This window comes from Malania oleifera, chromosome 6 (genome assembly GCF_029873635.1).
Source record: "Malania oleifera isolate guangnan ecotype guangnan chromosome 6, ASM2987363v1, whole genome shotgun sequence".
In the NCBI taxonomy this organism is placed as follows: Eukaryota; Viridiplantae; Streptophyta; class Magnoliopsida; order Santalales; family Ximeniaceae; genus Malania; species Malania oleifera.
Window position 1 is genome coordinate 77,083,536 of NC_080422.1, and position 16,579 is coordinate 77,100,114.

Sequence of the window (16,579 nt, forward strand, 5' to 3'; positions counted from 1 at the left end):
AGGGGCTAGGTCCTAGTTTGCAGTCAACTCATAGACTCCCTTAGGTTTAGAAGTTGATGGATTAGGTAGTCTACGGGTGGCAGTCATGTGCTGCTGAGAGTTTTCCACCATATTTTCAAAGAGAATCTAGGCCTTGTTCTTGTGCTTAGTGAGGAAAGTACCTCCGCACGATGCATCAACCATAGACCTATCTCTTTCATCCAACCCTTCATAAAAAGTTTGCACTAATTGCCACTTGAGGACTTGGTGTTGTGGGCATTTACGAAATAGGTTCCTAAAGCGCTCCCAAGTCTCAAAAAAGAGTTCCCCATCCATTTGTGAGAAACTTGTGATGGCTCTCCGAAGTTGATTAGTCTTCCTAATTGGAAAGTATTTTTTAAGAAATTCATGTTGCATGGTGGCCCAGTTGGTCACCGAGTTCGGCTCTAAGGATGTTAGCCAATGTTTGGCCTTAGCCTTCAGAGAGAATGGGAAAAGCTTAAGATGGAGAGCATCATCACTAAAATTAGGGATGCGGATGGTGGAACAAATTTCTAAGCACTCATCTAGATGCTAATAAGGATTTTTAGTAGAGTTCCCATGAAAGTTGGGCAACATCAAGATAATCAAAGTCTTAATCTCAAATTGTGCCGCCTGGACATCTTCAAACTGGATACAAGACGGAGATGCATATGCATTAGGTACAAAGTAGTCCCTAAGGGACCAAAGGTGTTGCTCTCCCACCATAGGTAGGTGTGGAGCATGGTGTTTTGGGATTTGTTCAGTGGGAACCAGGGGGTTATCTTTGTCCATTGCTTTCAATTCAGAAGACTCAACCTTCTCCAGATTAGAGATAGGTTTCCTAAGGGACCTATAGGATTTTGTCAATCTCAAGATCTATGGGAATTATCTCAGGTGTCAAAGAACGTAGACCAATCATACACACGTGTAAGCACACAAATTCGAAAAGCAAATCAAAAGAACAAGGCAAGAATACTCTAAAGCGGAAGTTGGCTTATAACCATAGCCAAGTCCTGGGCAACGGCGCCAAAATTTGGTAGGCTCACCAAGGCTTGGGTCCTTAACTACCAAAAATAATATTTATAAAACCTAACTATCCCAAGTTCAGTAGAAAGTGGGTGAGTTGGGTATCGATCCATGAAGACTTGAAGTGTAGTTATTAATTACTTCCAATTTAGTTTTCTAAAGCCTTGTTATGAAAAAGAAGTGAAAGATGGTATTTTTCAATGGTGATTATATAATAACTACGAGAAAGCATGTAAATGAAAGTAAGTAAATCTAAACTACCAGAAAACAAGTAAATTTCTAAGTTACCCTACTCCTACAAAGTGGTACTGTAACCCGAATCAGACGCTGGATGCCATGCCTCTAACAACACTCATCCAAACTTCCATAGAAGTACTAACCCAAAAGGGCCAAAATGGGAAGGGTAGCAAGGGTGCACCAACCGTCTGGAGTATGATTAAGAACCAGAGTATACTCTATCTCAATGATAACGAACACCTCTATGGTTTCGTAGCCGACTATTTCCCTCTGACTGATACGTAGCAGTGCTTATCTTTATCTGTAATCTTTCGTCAAACACACAACAAGTAAATGCAAAGTAGTAAAATGAAAGCATTAAATGAAAGTATGAGTAAAAAGATCATCCCTTTTATCATTTAAAACGTCTATCACTAATGCCAGAAGTATAAGAGGAGATCCTAATATACATGACTGTTGTATGAATGCCGCAAGTTGTGATAGGCTATCGGTCACTCGATACATGAACTGAAACTACTCTACTCCTACTCTAACTTGGCTCTCAATGACTTCCTAGGTCTGTCACTCACCTAAGAAAAGCCAAAAAGGAACCTAGAGCTTGTGTTCGTAGTGAATACTTATAGGCTCTAGGGTTTACAAGGTTTGTTTTACAAATTAAGAAGGTTTACGGCAAATCTCACGCAGAAGATCATCGTTGTCAACCAAGTTGCTCCTTTGTCATTCTTATGCACACCCTAGTCGAGACTCGCACGAAGTCAGGGATTCAAATCTTTGACTTTGTCATGCCTCAGGGTCTTGATAGTTGAGCTGATGGTCGAGACTTGCAATATCTCGATCTTCAGGAAATCTTAGTATCTCGACATGGTCGCCCCTGAAGGTCTCTTGGTCGAACATTTTGTCGAGATTCTCGGTACTTCTGAATTTCATTTCTATATTAGTATCTCGATGTGGTCGTTCTAGGATGTTACTTGGTCATGCACTTGGTCGAACCTTGCAACATTCTGATCTCAGTTTGAGCCTTGGAGTTTGTAGTGGAAGACTAAGTCGCCCCTATGGTTTTTCGGTCGCGCCACATGGTCGAGCATCATCTTCTTGTCTATTTTTTATCTAAAGCTTCCGTAGCTGGGATGAACATCTCAGTTTGAGCTTTGAATCCTCCAAATCCTCCTTGGCTTCTTGTAATGCCTAACTCCATAGTTTTAACTTGTTTTTCCTAAAAAGACAACCAAACCTTACATAGCTCTAAACAATGATAACTCTAGGTAAATACATAATGAAATGAGGATAAACAAAGGTAAATAAGGGTCTAAAATCATATATATTAGGGACTCATCAAACGTACTACACCAACCGATGATCCTAGTTATATGTGAAGCTGAAAATACAATCCAAATTTAAACTTCAGTTATTTTAGTATTCAGTTCTGAATTTCGGCAATAATTAAGAATTTTCTCAAAGCACAAATTCAATAACATAAGTTACGTAATTTTGATACTTGTTCTTCAATCAAACAATTAATCACAATAAAATTTCCTCAACCAATCACACTTGATTTCAAATATCATTACTTGTGGGATATTCATCCAACAACATCAGTCCTAAGTTCAGTATGTCGAACTTCTCAATTCGGTCGCCCGTGGTCAAAATAACCGTGGACTTCGGGCACCCGGGTTATTGGAAAAGTCTTCAATATGAGTTCGATCGACCAAGAATACTAAGTTCTTTTTAGCTCGATCGCCCAAAGTCAAGTCAACAATTTTTACTTTCCCAACATTCAGTCAACCGAGGCATTTTACCTTGTTTGGTTCGGTCACCTTAAACCCATACAATTTTAAGATAAGGTCCAAATTTTAATTTAAATACACCCCTGATGACATATGAGTTTAGGAGGATTTTCCTAAGTGCTAGTTCATGGACCTAGGATCAGTCTACGGATTAGGCTTTTCAATTAAGCCTAAAAACCCGATGTCGATCGACGTCTATGGTCATTGATTCCCTATGGTTAGACTAAGGTATCCTGAGCATAAATACCTATTATGCATGACATGCAGATTATTACAAATCATATAAATTATTATTACAGGCCTGAGTGATAAATATAAAAAAATACAACTTAAAACAAACAAAGGCTTCATGCTCTGCTGCACGGCAATTCTATGGATTGCACCAAATGATGCGCGCATTTGAGTACTTTTTGGCTTCCATTTCTCATCTGTCATCTGTGCTCAGAAAAGTAAGCATGTTCATACACTTAGAACACAGATGAGAAACTATGGTTTGTCATAATCAAAATAAGAGACGGACTCAAAAAGTCAATAATCTCCCCTTTTTTTATGAACACAAACAAAGGAGCAAAATGTGGGTTCGCCTGACAAGGTTCCTCCTAATAATATGCATAAATACAACATATTCAATAAAGTTCACAAACAAACATGAAGACTTTAGAATAATTTAAGTTTTGCATTAAAGTTCAGTTATTATTTGCCATTTTGAATAACAAAGTTCAGGGAAAAAGAACTAATTTTGCTCCTATTAAACATCTCCCCCTTTTTTCATTACAAAAAGGGCATGAAAAAAAAAAAATATGACTTTTGTTGAAAAATATGGCGATTAAGTACACAAAACAGTATAACTGGTCATTAAAAGATTTAAGTGACATGAAAAACATAGCTAGACCAAAATTATCTACAAACCATTTCAGTTCAAATATTTCATAAGACCCGTGAAAGATTTTAGTTCAAAGCACATGGCATATGAAAGCAAATAGAAGGTTTGAGCATAAAAATAGTCTAAATAGTTCGCATGCATTTTCTGTGTAATTACCGAACCAGTTATGCAATTTAAAAATATATACGTATGTATGCATGTCTATATATATCCCCCTTTGATGTTAGCAAAAAAGCACTTGGGGATGCTTGCTGAAGAAGAAATGTTAATTTAAAGCACATGCAACCAGAATTTTTCTCGTGAATATTTAGGCATAAAACATCTCATGACCAGAAAAATAAAACCATATGAAACTTATATATTCGAAGATAAAAACAAGATCATATGGCAAAAACGGATGACTAAGGAAAAACTACATATTTCAACTTAAGATTTTCAGTATAATCATTTTATTTAAGCACAAGTCACACTTGATTCAAAACAGATCTAAGCTAAAAGGTGTTAGTGAGCATAACAGGGTAGTAATTTAATTCTAGATGCTCCCCCTTTCGATTGGAATCCTAGCTCAGATGAAATAAATTGCTTATACAATTTAAAACTAATTTCAACAAGCCTAGTAGTATAAGCCATCATTTTAAATCTCTTAAAATAAATATACTGGTAAAGATTAATTTACTCTTTTATGCAACCAGTATAGCTATCCATATGGATTACACATGCACCAGAAAAGATATATTAAGGCATGATTTTGTGTTCACAACCAAGAACAATCCATATCTAATTATATAGCTTTAAGAGCTGGATATGATGTTCAGGTTTTCTGAAGAGCCTCAATATTTGAAAAGCAAATTGAAGCATATGAGTTCTTTAAGCTTTTTATATAGGGATGGAGCTCAGCTCCTCTAAATATCTAATGATTATGTAAGGATGAAATTTTAGTTATTCATTTGATTTTCACTTATCCAAAAAAAATTTTAACTTTCATTTTAACATAATCATTTTTGTACAAGGTTTTATTTTGGGAAAAATCTAACGAACTTTCGATAACATGTCATCTGTAAATTGGACGTTTTTCCATAAAACTTGTACCTAATAGATTCAAGCAAGCAATACATAATTCAAATTAAGCATGCAAGAACCTATATCCACTACCAACATGCAATACACATCATGGCATCTGCCATGCAAGAGGCATTCTAGATAAAGCATGCAATTCAGTAGTACAATCAATAGTTCATATAAAATGTAAACCATCCAACTAGATACCATGAGCAATAAATAACCATAGATAGTTAGGAATTCAATCCAATACTCATATCGACATTTAGGCATAAAATAAAATAAAATAAAATAAAATAAGAGCATTTTAATTTATATAACCATGAAATAATATGTGCTCCCCCTGAGTTATGCGCTTAATCATTCTATGCCTTTTTTCAATTTTTTAAATTCTTTAGCCAAGGTTTTAAGATTTTCAATGATTTAATCTTGGCATGAATGCTTTAGGCTTACCGAACCAAAAAGTCACAATAAATATTCATTCAGGTAATAAGCTTATGTCTGCCTCTTTTCTTATGAATTTCAATATATGAGAGGCACGAGTTGGAATGACTTTCGATTTAAACTGCATGTGTATAGGTCTCCTTTAATTTTATGCATTCCTTTAGATTGAGACCTAGTCAATCATATTAGTCATTCAACATCATTTGAAGCGCTAAAAGAATTGATTGATGTTTGAGAGCTTGTGGATGAAGTTTGAATAATTACTCTTTGAAAATTTAAATCACTAATGGGTACAAAAGAGTACTTAGGATAGACAAGACATTTTTCAAAATATTTTCATGATGGTAATCATGTCCAGGCTTGGGCAAAGAGCATATAGGATATGTGAATGTTGTCAACAATGCTGGTTGGTGATTGGGAAGTATGCTTTAGATATTATCACAATTTGGAACAAGGATACAAGCCAAGGAATGGGACAGACTCAAATTACTAGGGTTTGGTAAGGAATTCTTGTGGATGAGATAACCAAAATTAGAGGATTTATAATTTAAGCTCAAAGGGAAAATTTTATGACATCTAGATGAATACTTGATTCCCTTACTGGATGCCCTTAATTTGGTTGAGAAAGGATGTCTTGTTAATTAGCACTAGTGGATATGGAATTGATTATCATTGGTGCTTATACCTATAGTGATGACTGAATTTTGATAAATGAGATTAGGGTAAAGATATATAGAATATGATGGATCCCTAAAACTCATCTCTGTGCAATGGACAACAGTTGCTTAACTTAAGATGTTTACATATAAGTATGAGTTAAGCATTTGAAATTAATTACCTGGCAAAGACACCATGTCCAATTGGAAGTGGATGCAGATACTAGGTTTATATGTATTAACCCCGAACCACTCCCTAAGCCTATAGTCATCACAACCCCAAGACCTAAGAACTAAGAGAAGATTAAAATATTTATATGATTTCTATTGGAATACAATCTTCCTTAGATCCTACGGAGTTTGCTTTGCTAATCATTCATTTCATTTCCCCATCTAATTCTTTAGCACCTCTAAATTTACAAGAAGATTTGATGTGCCCTTTCTTTTTGTAATATAAGAAAGTATCATATCTATGTGAAGAATTTTACTTATATATCCTATTTTCATTTAATGAGGCAGTTAAATGACTGGTCTTTATGAATCAATCCTAAACCCTTTTTGAAGTGATATTTCTTTTTGATTTCTAAGGGTTTATTATGATTATTCTTTTCATTTTTAGCTTTTATTATAACTCTAGAATAATCATTTGTTTCTTCCTCTAAGAAGAAAATTCTTAATATCTTTTCAATTTTTTTCTTTTCAAGGATGGTATGAAACTTTTTCAATTTGTCTCATTGCTTTTCCATCCTTTTAGTTTCATTTTTCAGAAGCATTTTACTTTTAGATAACCTATCTAGAAATTTACACATTTTCATTAAAGTAATTTCTACTTTTTCATTATATGTTATGCTTTCATCATTGAATTCAACACATGATTCATCACAAAATTTAATACAATCATTATATGAATCATTACATGCTTGTTCAACAAGACTATTACAAAGAGTGTCATATGAATCATCACATACATATTTAACAGTATTTCCAACAGATGATTCAACACATGACACAACACAACATTCAACATAAGAATCACCAATCGAGCTAGAGTGACAATCATATACCTCCTTGTTGATTACTAGCTCATGATTTACCTCCTCGTGATCATATGGAGTTAAAGTGCTTGGAGTAGTAGACTCCTCCTCTTTTCCTTCTCCATATCTTCTGTCCAACTCTTCTCATATATCATTTGCACTAGAACATGTCCTAATCCCAAGTAGAATATTAGACTCTAAAGCGCAATACAGTAAATCCATGGCATGCAAATTTGCTTGCATTAAACTATTATCATTTTCAACTACTGACATACAAATTCCTTTATTAATTACTTGCTAGGCCCTCCAGTCCATAGATTTTATAAAAATGTTTATTCTGATATTCTAGCGGGTGTAATTGACACCACAAAATACAAGAGGGCAAGAAGGTGGCTGGCCCTCACCGAATGGGGATACACCAATGTGATCCATTGCGATATTTTGCAAAAAAGTTTAAGTCTATGCAATGATGCTTTGATACCAATTGTTGGAATTGGTGTATTCCCAAAAGGGGGAGTGAATTGGGTATTTAAAAAATTCTTCTTAGGTTAAACCATATTCCACAAGCAGTATTACACAAACCTAGGGTCTTTCTATGTAATCACAAACCCAATCAAATATTCAAACAATAAACATAAACATACAGGTGTAGAAAGTAAATATGTTATTAGGGTTCGGCCAATACTGCCTATGTCCGCGTCTCAAGCTAACAAGAAAAAGGATTCCACTAGTTGCTCACTTGCAGATGGAGTGACACCGTTTACAACACCTTATAGGCTAGTGCACCTAGTTCTCCTAACCAGTTTTGAACCAATTCAGTGCTCTCCTAACCGGGTCTAAGCAAGTCCGAGACTTTTCACAGGGCAAGTCTCCCTCTTCTGATCACACGTCGAGAATACAACTATTATAACAATTTGAGCACAATCAACATGTACAAATATAGTACTTCTATGCTAAGCAAACATGTACCTATGCACTCCAACAATAACAAATGCACTCACAGATAATAGTATTTATGCTCAAGTGAGATTGGTCAAGTGAAGCTACTCTCAAGAAAATGTCAATATGCAATAAACAAGTGAGAGTGTGTCTAGAAAGCTTTCTTTGAAACAATATATATAAATATATCAATGACAAATATAGTTTCAAATTGAAATCACAAACAAATATCTCAAAAATTAAATTTCAAAGCTCAAGAACACGAGATATTTGCAAACTAAGCTTGTCAAAAATATTTTATACAAAGTACAAGACAAGCTCAAGAGTCTTGTAATACAAATGCAAAGACTCACAAGCTAAAAAGTTTCCCCACACAATGATTTATTAATTAAATCGGGGGGAAGACTTTTGGCTAAACTCTCAATAAAAATCAATCAAGCAATCAAAGTAATGAGAGTTTAAGCTTTAGTAAGCAATGTAGGATGGTTTTGAATACTCTCACTCAAAAAGATTTTGCAAAAGAATGATAAAAAGATGAGTATTTAGCTTTGGGTATGAAGAGAAGCCATGAAAAAATTTAGAGAAAATATTTTTGCTAATTAAATCACTAACCTCATTTTAATCTTACAAATGAGCTTATATTTATAGACATGCCCAAAAAAATAACCGTTGGGGATATAAGGGTAATTATAAAAAAAGTTTAAACATGCTTAACCAAATAACCCTGATTTACCCTTAATTACCCGCGATAAAAATTTGACCAACTCGAGAGTTTCAGTCGCTCAAGCCATAGGTTCGGTCACTCAAACACTCACAACAGAAAAAGGCAATTTTGAAGTTCGGGCGCCCGGTTAGAACCTCAGGTGACTATACCAAGGCGATTTCCAAACTATTCGAGGTTCAATCACCCAATCCTAAGTTTGGTCTACCGAACTTATTAGTTTGGTTGCCCGAGGTCAAAATGACTGTGGAGTTCGGGCACCCGAGTTGTTGGAAAAGTCCTCAATATGAGTTCGGTTGACCGAGAACACTAAGTTCTTTTTTGTTCGATCGCCCAAAGTCAAGTCAACAATTTTGACTTTCCCAACATTTGGTTGACTAAGGCATTTTACCTTGCCTGGTTCAGTCGCCCAAAACCCATACAATTTTAAGCTAAGGTCCAAATTTTAATTTAAATACACCCCTAATGACATGTGAGTTTAGGGGGATTTTCCTAAGTTCTAGTTCAAGGACCTAGGGTCAGTCTATGGTCTAGGCTTTTCAATTAAGCCTAAAAACCTAGTGTCGGCCGATGTCTATGGTTATTTGTTTCCCTATGGTCAAACTAAGGTATCCTAAGCATAAATACTTATTATGCATGACATGTAGATTATTACAGACCATATAAATTATTATTACAAACCTAAATGATAAAGATAAAAAAAGCAACTGGAAACAAAAAAAGGCTTCATGCTTTGCTCCTCGACAATTCTATGGATTACGCCGAATGATGCGCACATTTGAGTATTTTTTGGCTTCCATTTCTCATCTATCATTTGTTCTTAGAAAAGTAAGTCTGTTCATACACTTAGCACACAAATGAGATACTGTGGTTTGTCACAATCAAAAAAGGATATGGACTCAAAAAGTCAACATGTTTAATGTTTTAAGATGGGATAGATTTATTTCAAATCAACTAAAGGGAATTTACCCAAACTTGGTTATATTGTTTTATGCAAACTTGGAAAGGGGAGAAAACATGTATACAACCACAATCATGGACAAAGCATTTGCACTCACCTAGCAGACCATTGCAACTGGATTTAGGATTCAAGTTGGTGAGTTTGAGTGTCCTAACTTAGGACAATCCCAGATTATGGAACATGACTTTACCCAACAAGAGTTCTTACCTTTGATCATGACTAAGCAACCTATATATTTTGGCCACCCACCTTTATAGAGCCAACCGACCCTTGAGGCAAAAATAATTCATCTCCTCATTACATACTACATTCTACCTAGGGTTGGGTCTTGTGACCATCTTTCCTACTTAGATTGTTTTGTAATGTTGTGCTTATACAAGGGGAAACACTTGGATCTTTCTACCCTGATCTTAAAATGGATGATTTCAAATGAGGAAATGAGGCAAGTTATTCTTCTATATGGAGGAATCTTGAACCTCATAATCTTGGTGTTGCCTACTCATCCGCCTTATTCATTAAACACGCATCCTATGATCACTTTTCATCCACTACTATGAAACTCATGGGATATGAGTTGTACCAAGAACATGAATGGGTACCTAAGTTAAATCAAGCCTAGCAAGGCAATGTAGGATTACTGGCAGATTAGCCTCATGGTCAGGACCCACATTAGGATGCACCACCTACTCCATATAATGATGCTCCTTAATGGTTCATGGATTATCATCGATATATGGACTTCCAGCTAAATGATTTTCATGGTGATATGGATTGGAAGTTTAATGTACCCCAACCCAATTTTAATTCATTTGATTAGAGGCTCGCATGCATTTAGAGTCATATGGGCAGTGCTTCCTCTTCGAAAGGAAAAGCTCCTATAGAAATGAGTTTGGGTGAGAAGGGTGATGACGGTGATGAGTAGGAGGAGACTTCTTCTGATGGTGATGATCTTGACGAGCACTAGTAGTTTGTTTGAATTCACTTGATGAAAACAATTTGGGTTGTAATATTGTGATACTTTATCTTTTCTTTTTCTTTAAACTCTTAGTTATTCTCCTATCATGAATGTTCAAATACTAATGTTATTTTCTCCTGCTTACGATATTCTGAGCTTTAAGAAATGCATAATGGAAAAGGATTATATTGATTATATATTGCATGTTGTGTAACAACCTACCTATTATACAATAATCATTTCTTTAACATTTAATATCATAATCCTGATATCCTATGAACTGAATAACAAAATCAACCTGGACTTATGGGTACCAGAGATATACCCAAAACACAACTCTGATACCTAAGCAGTAGGAAACGTAATTTACATCATGCCATACAACCAACCCCAACACCAGAGTCTTACTAAAAATATTATATATGTACAATCATCCACTAAAAAGACCAAAAGTAGCCCAGGGTCACATCCCAATAATAAATCCAACCCTAGCTCTACAACTGACCCTTCTGACAGGGTAGCTCAGTCGGACTCTACTGTTGCGGAGTTCTATCTACTCTTCTACCTGGATTCCCTGAAATGTTTATATATAGATAGGGTGAGACACCTCTCAGTAAGGGACATAAACTAATATCAGTGTGTGGCATTATGAGCCTTTTCATGTTATACATATAAACAGTATGATAAACATATTTGGTTAAATCTATCTGTAGCAGAACTGAGTAAAACATTATTTGTCATATCATAATAAAGCATACTAGATTGCTATACAGGAAAATCATCTTATATAACTGTACAATACTGAAATAACACCCAGAATGGATAGCTAGTTGATGTCACGTCTTACCCCCACATGACTAGATTGTGCAGCCCGAAGGCAAGACCTAGCAATGGCTGGCCGACCATTCTAGATCAATCATAAGTTTGTAAGTATGATAGGCCCGCCCCTACCTAGTCTCAGACTGCTAGGGGGACTACTCCTCTCTACACTAAAGCCACATCAACTACCATCTCCCACACTACTGGTCGTGTGGTAGAACTATCATAATTTTGAACATACATCTATGGTACCGTGCTCCTAGAACTGAACTAAACCATACCATCCGGGTTCTAATAACATAAAATATGTTTAATATATTGAACATAACTGTTTTGTATTTCAAAAATTATGTCTTCTTATACATGATTATGACATCTACGCTGGCATAACATAACATGAATCACGACATTTGCGCTGGCAAAATATAACATGAATCACGGCATCTGTGCCGGCATATCATAATATATTGAACATAATTTTTTTGTATTATTTAATATTATAATCATAAAATCATGGTTCATGTGTTGTTTTATAATTTCCCTAAAAACTATCATATCATACTTGATCTGGGAAAATATGTTATTCTAATATACATATTTACATGGAAATTTAAACTCATGCCACACAGAAATGAGTAACATTCTAAACGAAAAATCTGTTCTAAAATCATAATTTCTGACAAATCACGTTAAAATCATATCTCTGTTCATAGTAGTATTTCCCAACATAATTCTATAATATACATATTTTCCTGACATTTAATGTTTTAAAATAATAAATAATATCATACAAATTTCTGACTTAGTTTATCTCCTTGCCTAACTTACTGGGAAGCCCCCGGAACACTTAATCCTACACCCGCAGTGTTCCCAGCACAACACCCTGAAATTAACATTTCCCCAATCAAACTTCAGTATTATCTTCCCTAACATATTCTCCTCGGTCTAGAAACACCAAAAAACCTAATAAAACTAAAATTAACTAACTCACCCAAATTTTGGGATGGTTCCCAATTTAGCCTAACCAACGATCCACTCTTGTAAAAATGAAGAGAAGCTTCCCTGGAGTACCATGGCAGCTTCGGATCTTCAATCCGACAAAAACCCAAGCCCAAACATAGAGAGAAGGTAGGGATGACAGATTCTAGAGAGAGAAAGTGATTGCATACAAATATTTGCACTAAAAATCCAAGTTTGGCATACTTATACACCAGCCTTCATCGATGAGACACGTCACTTCATCGATGAGGCCAAGTGATTACGTCAAAACTGCGTAATTGGGCACTTTAACCCGGTCTTTACGGCTTATATTTTTAGTTAAATGTCCAAATTTGTCCAATATTTTAATAAACTTCCATATTTATCATTCTTGAACTTTATTGCACCATTTATGAATTTTTGGTAATTCTTATCGCAAGAAAATTCCTAGGAAATAAAACCGATACCTGCTCGTATTTTGTACATAACTTTTCAGTCCGAACTCCGATTGAGACAATTCAAATTTCTGCAGAATGAAGAAAGAATTATCTACAACGTTTGTTTTTTGAGTCTTGTGAGAAACAGACTCCAGGAAGGTCAAACTTAGGAATGATCGCAGAGAGCAAAACTGAAGAAAAACACAAAAAGAGAAAAATATATATGTGCTTAAGCTCTTGATGTGACCCGACTATGCATGGCCGGGTTGGATCCTCCATATGGGTCATGGATCTTAGGGCAACTCTCCCCTCCCCTTTTTAATCTTCTTCTTCCCCTTCTTTTCCCTTGTGCCCCCGCACCACTCCTTTCTCCCTTCTTCCTTATTCTCCCTTTCTTCCTCTGTTTAGTTTAAACTCTCTCAGCCCTTTCTCTAACTTATTCCCTCAACTTCTCTTCTCTCCTCCTCTATTCTCTCTCTTTCCATCATTTTCTTTCACTCTTTCTCTTTTACTCTGTTTCTCAATCTCCCTGTTCTAGTCCAGCCCCTCCAATACCTTCCCTCGGATTCCCTCTGCCCAGTACTGCCGTGAAGCTCCAGCAACAGTTCCACGGCCGAGACACCATCACCCCGAACCACAGGTAGCCACAGACCACCACCATACTCTGCAACCGCAGCCTCCAGCCTGTGGCCCTGCACCCATCCTTGGCCTTCTCCTAGCACAGCTGCAACCCGACCACACCTACATCCAAGATTTCCATTCCATCACAGCTCCAGCAAGATTCTCCAAGGCAGCCAGCTACACCAGCAAGCCTGAGCCCTCCTCTGCCAGCAACCACTCCAACCTCCACTCCACTTCATAACACCAGCACCAGCTGCATCTACTGCCATGGCCGAGCACCAAGCAGCAAATCTCTCTCTCTCTCTCTCTCTCTCTCTCTCTCTCTCTCTCTCTCTCTCTCTCTCTCTCTTCCTTTCTTTCTTTCTTTTATTTACTTTTCTTTGAGTCTTTGAATATTGAAGAAAGTTTAGTTTTTTTTAATGTTATTTGAGTTTTTTTTAGTTGAATATTGTTAGGTACTTCATTCTTGTTAAATTAATTTCTTTGATGGTTATTTTAATTTAGTCTTTTTAATTAAGTCCGGTTTGATTTCTCATGTTTTTATTATTTCTTTTGTTATTGTATATGTGTTAAATTTTTGTTGATTTGTGTTTAAATTGTGATTGTGGTTCGAGTTATTGCTTTGCTCAAAGATCCAATTTTTAGCGTGTGTGTTGAGTCTGATTGAGTTTCCATTGCATGTTTTAATTCCATGTTCAAAGTTACCATTTTTAATTAGCGCGTGTTCCGGTATTTCCTTAAGTAGACTAGGCTTCCCATTTTTGTTCTTTAATTCACTGCATGTTGGCTTTAGGACTTTAAATTACGTGTCATTTAATTCGTTTAAAGTGAACTTGAACAATCTTGAAAATTTGAATCTGAACTGAGTTCAGTACCCTTTTTGTTTTTCAATTGGACGAACGTAACATTTGAGATTGAAATGCATTCCCTAAGGAGACTATCTAGCCCTTGGACTGAATATTACACGAGGTAAGTCCTATACTTGGGATAGCTTTCGAGCTGCTCATTTTTCGAGTGAGTCAAGTTTTTGGCGCTGTTGTCGGGGAATGTTAGTTTTAGTCTCAAATTAGTGTTTTTCCCATCATTTTTATTAGTTTTATGAAAAAGAAAAAAAAAAAGCAGAAAACAAAAAAAAATTAAGTTTTGAAAAAAAAAATACATAAAAATGGCTGCACCTGCAACGCGCACGATAATGGACTTTTTGCAGCTTGAATACGCCACTGCATCATCTTTCACTTGGCCTAATGAAGAACTTGATTTCATGAGGCAACGTGGGAGGAAGTCGTTGCTCCCTCCGTTCTACAAGACGAAATTTGAGTGCCCTTATCGGCACCTGTCAAAGTTTGAGTTGACTTGCAATATTTTTTTCTCTCGTGCTAGAACTGATGAATCGACTAGACTGCACTAATCTCTTGGCTCTTTGAAGGATAGAGCATAGATGTGGTTTCAGTCCTTGAGACCTCATTCTATAACATATTGGTCTGATATGGAGCATGAATTTCTGCATGCATTTTGTCCCTCACAGAAAACTCAATTTTTGCAAGAACAGATTCTTAATTTTGTGCAATGGGATGACGAGGCATTTCAGGCTTGCTGGGAGCGATTTAAGGATCTACTAAGTACTTGCCCACATCACAGGTTTAACTCATGGAGGTTAGCTGATTATTTTTATACTGCTCTTACACCTAATTGCAAGTATTTTGTCCAGACCATGTGCAATGGAGAACTCTTTAGTAAGGATCCAGATCAGGTATTATCGTTCTTCGATTACCTAATTGAAAATATCCTACAGTGGAACACACGATATAATCAGGCACCCATGACTACACACCCTATCAGTACAATTAGTGGTAGAGAAGCATATGAGCCAACATATTATCCAGATGATCCTCCACCTCAATATCAGCCACAACAGATCCCTCAGAGTTGTACGCCATCAGAACTTCTTAAGGATAGCATGACACAAATGGAGAATATGCTCCAGCAGCTCATGCAAACTCAGATCAATCAGTACACTCAGCGTACTCATGACTTAAATGAATTGCGGGATACCATCAATGTGATAAGCACGCAGTTGGACATCTTAGAACAAGAGGAATCACTCGCGGAACCTCAGCCTCGTCCTCTAGAGTACCAGCAGCCACAACAACAAACGAACGATGTTCTCTTTGAGACAGCAGAGACCGCCACAATTTCGAGAAGTGAGAAAGAATTTCCCCAACCTGAGATGCTCATTGCTGGACAACTAGTTGTCCCAGCACCAGAAGTTACGGCTGAACTAGAAGAGGTCAAAGAAAAATCAGAGGAAATGGACCCAGAAGTAGAGCAGTTAGTTGATGAGGAGATTGATACCAATAAGGAGTACCAACCTGTGGTACCTCATACTCCAAGCTCAGAAACCGTGGAACCGTCACTCCCGCCTGAATCAGATGTAAAGGAGCCCAATGTGGAAGTAGACCCTTGCAGTGGTGAGATGATATGTACACCCAATAAAGAGGGCAACCATACTGGTGAGAGTCTCATGTTCAAAGAATCAAGTAAAACTTGTAAAGTTAAAGCTTCTAAAGAACTACAGGTACTTGTTCCAATAACTTTCTCTCAAACGTTAGTTCGTAAAGAAGCACATTTCCTAGACACGATGTTGAATAAAGACCCTTTCTTGACAACACACGAGGGTCGACCTACACACATATTGTTTGGTATTTTAACGTGTATTGATTTATTTGAGGCTGATTTTCATGCAGGTATGAAGGCTGATCGATTGTGGTGGCTCAAATTTGGAGACCCGCCGATGTAATTTATATTCGTGTGGCCACCAAATGAAATTCCTCTTGAGCCTCCGCCAAACAATTGTGATGTATTTCTTTTCCTTTTATTTTATCTTATTTTATTTGTAGTTAGTTTTCAGGTCTATTTTCTCATAGTTAAGTCTTTCTTTTCCATCACTTCGCCACTCAGGTACACTCTACTTTTCCCATGCACAGTCTTTTCTATTTCCCCTATGCTTTCACATTGAGGACAATGT

The 16,579-nt window shown here is 36.5% G+C and overlaps 1 non-coding gene across 1 annotated transcript; it reads left to right on the forward strand.

Moving 5' to 3' along the window:
* The first annotated feature begins 241 nt into the window (after positions 1–241).
* LOC131159000 (small nucleolar RNA R71) lies at positions 242–347 on the forward strand. The gene has a single exon (XR_009137614.1). It is a non-coding gene; the product is annotated as a small nucleolar RNA R71 (small nucleolar RNA).
* Positions 348–16,579: the final 16,232 nt, after the last annotated feature.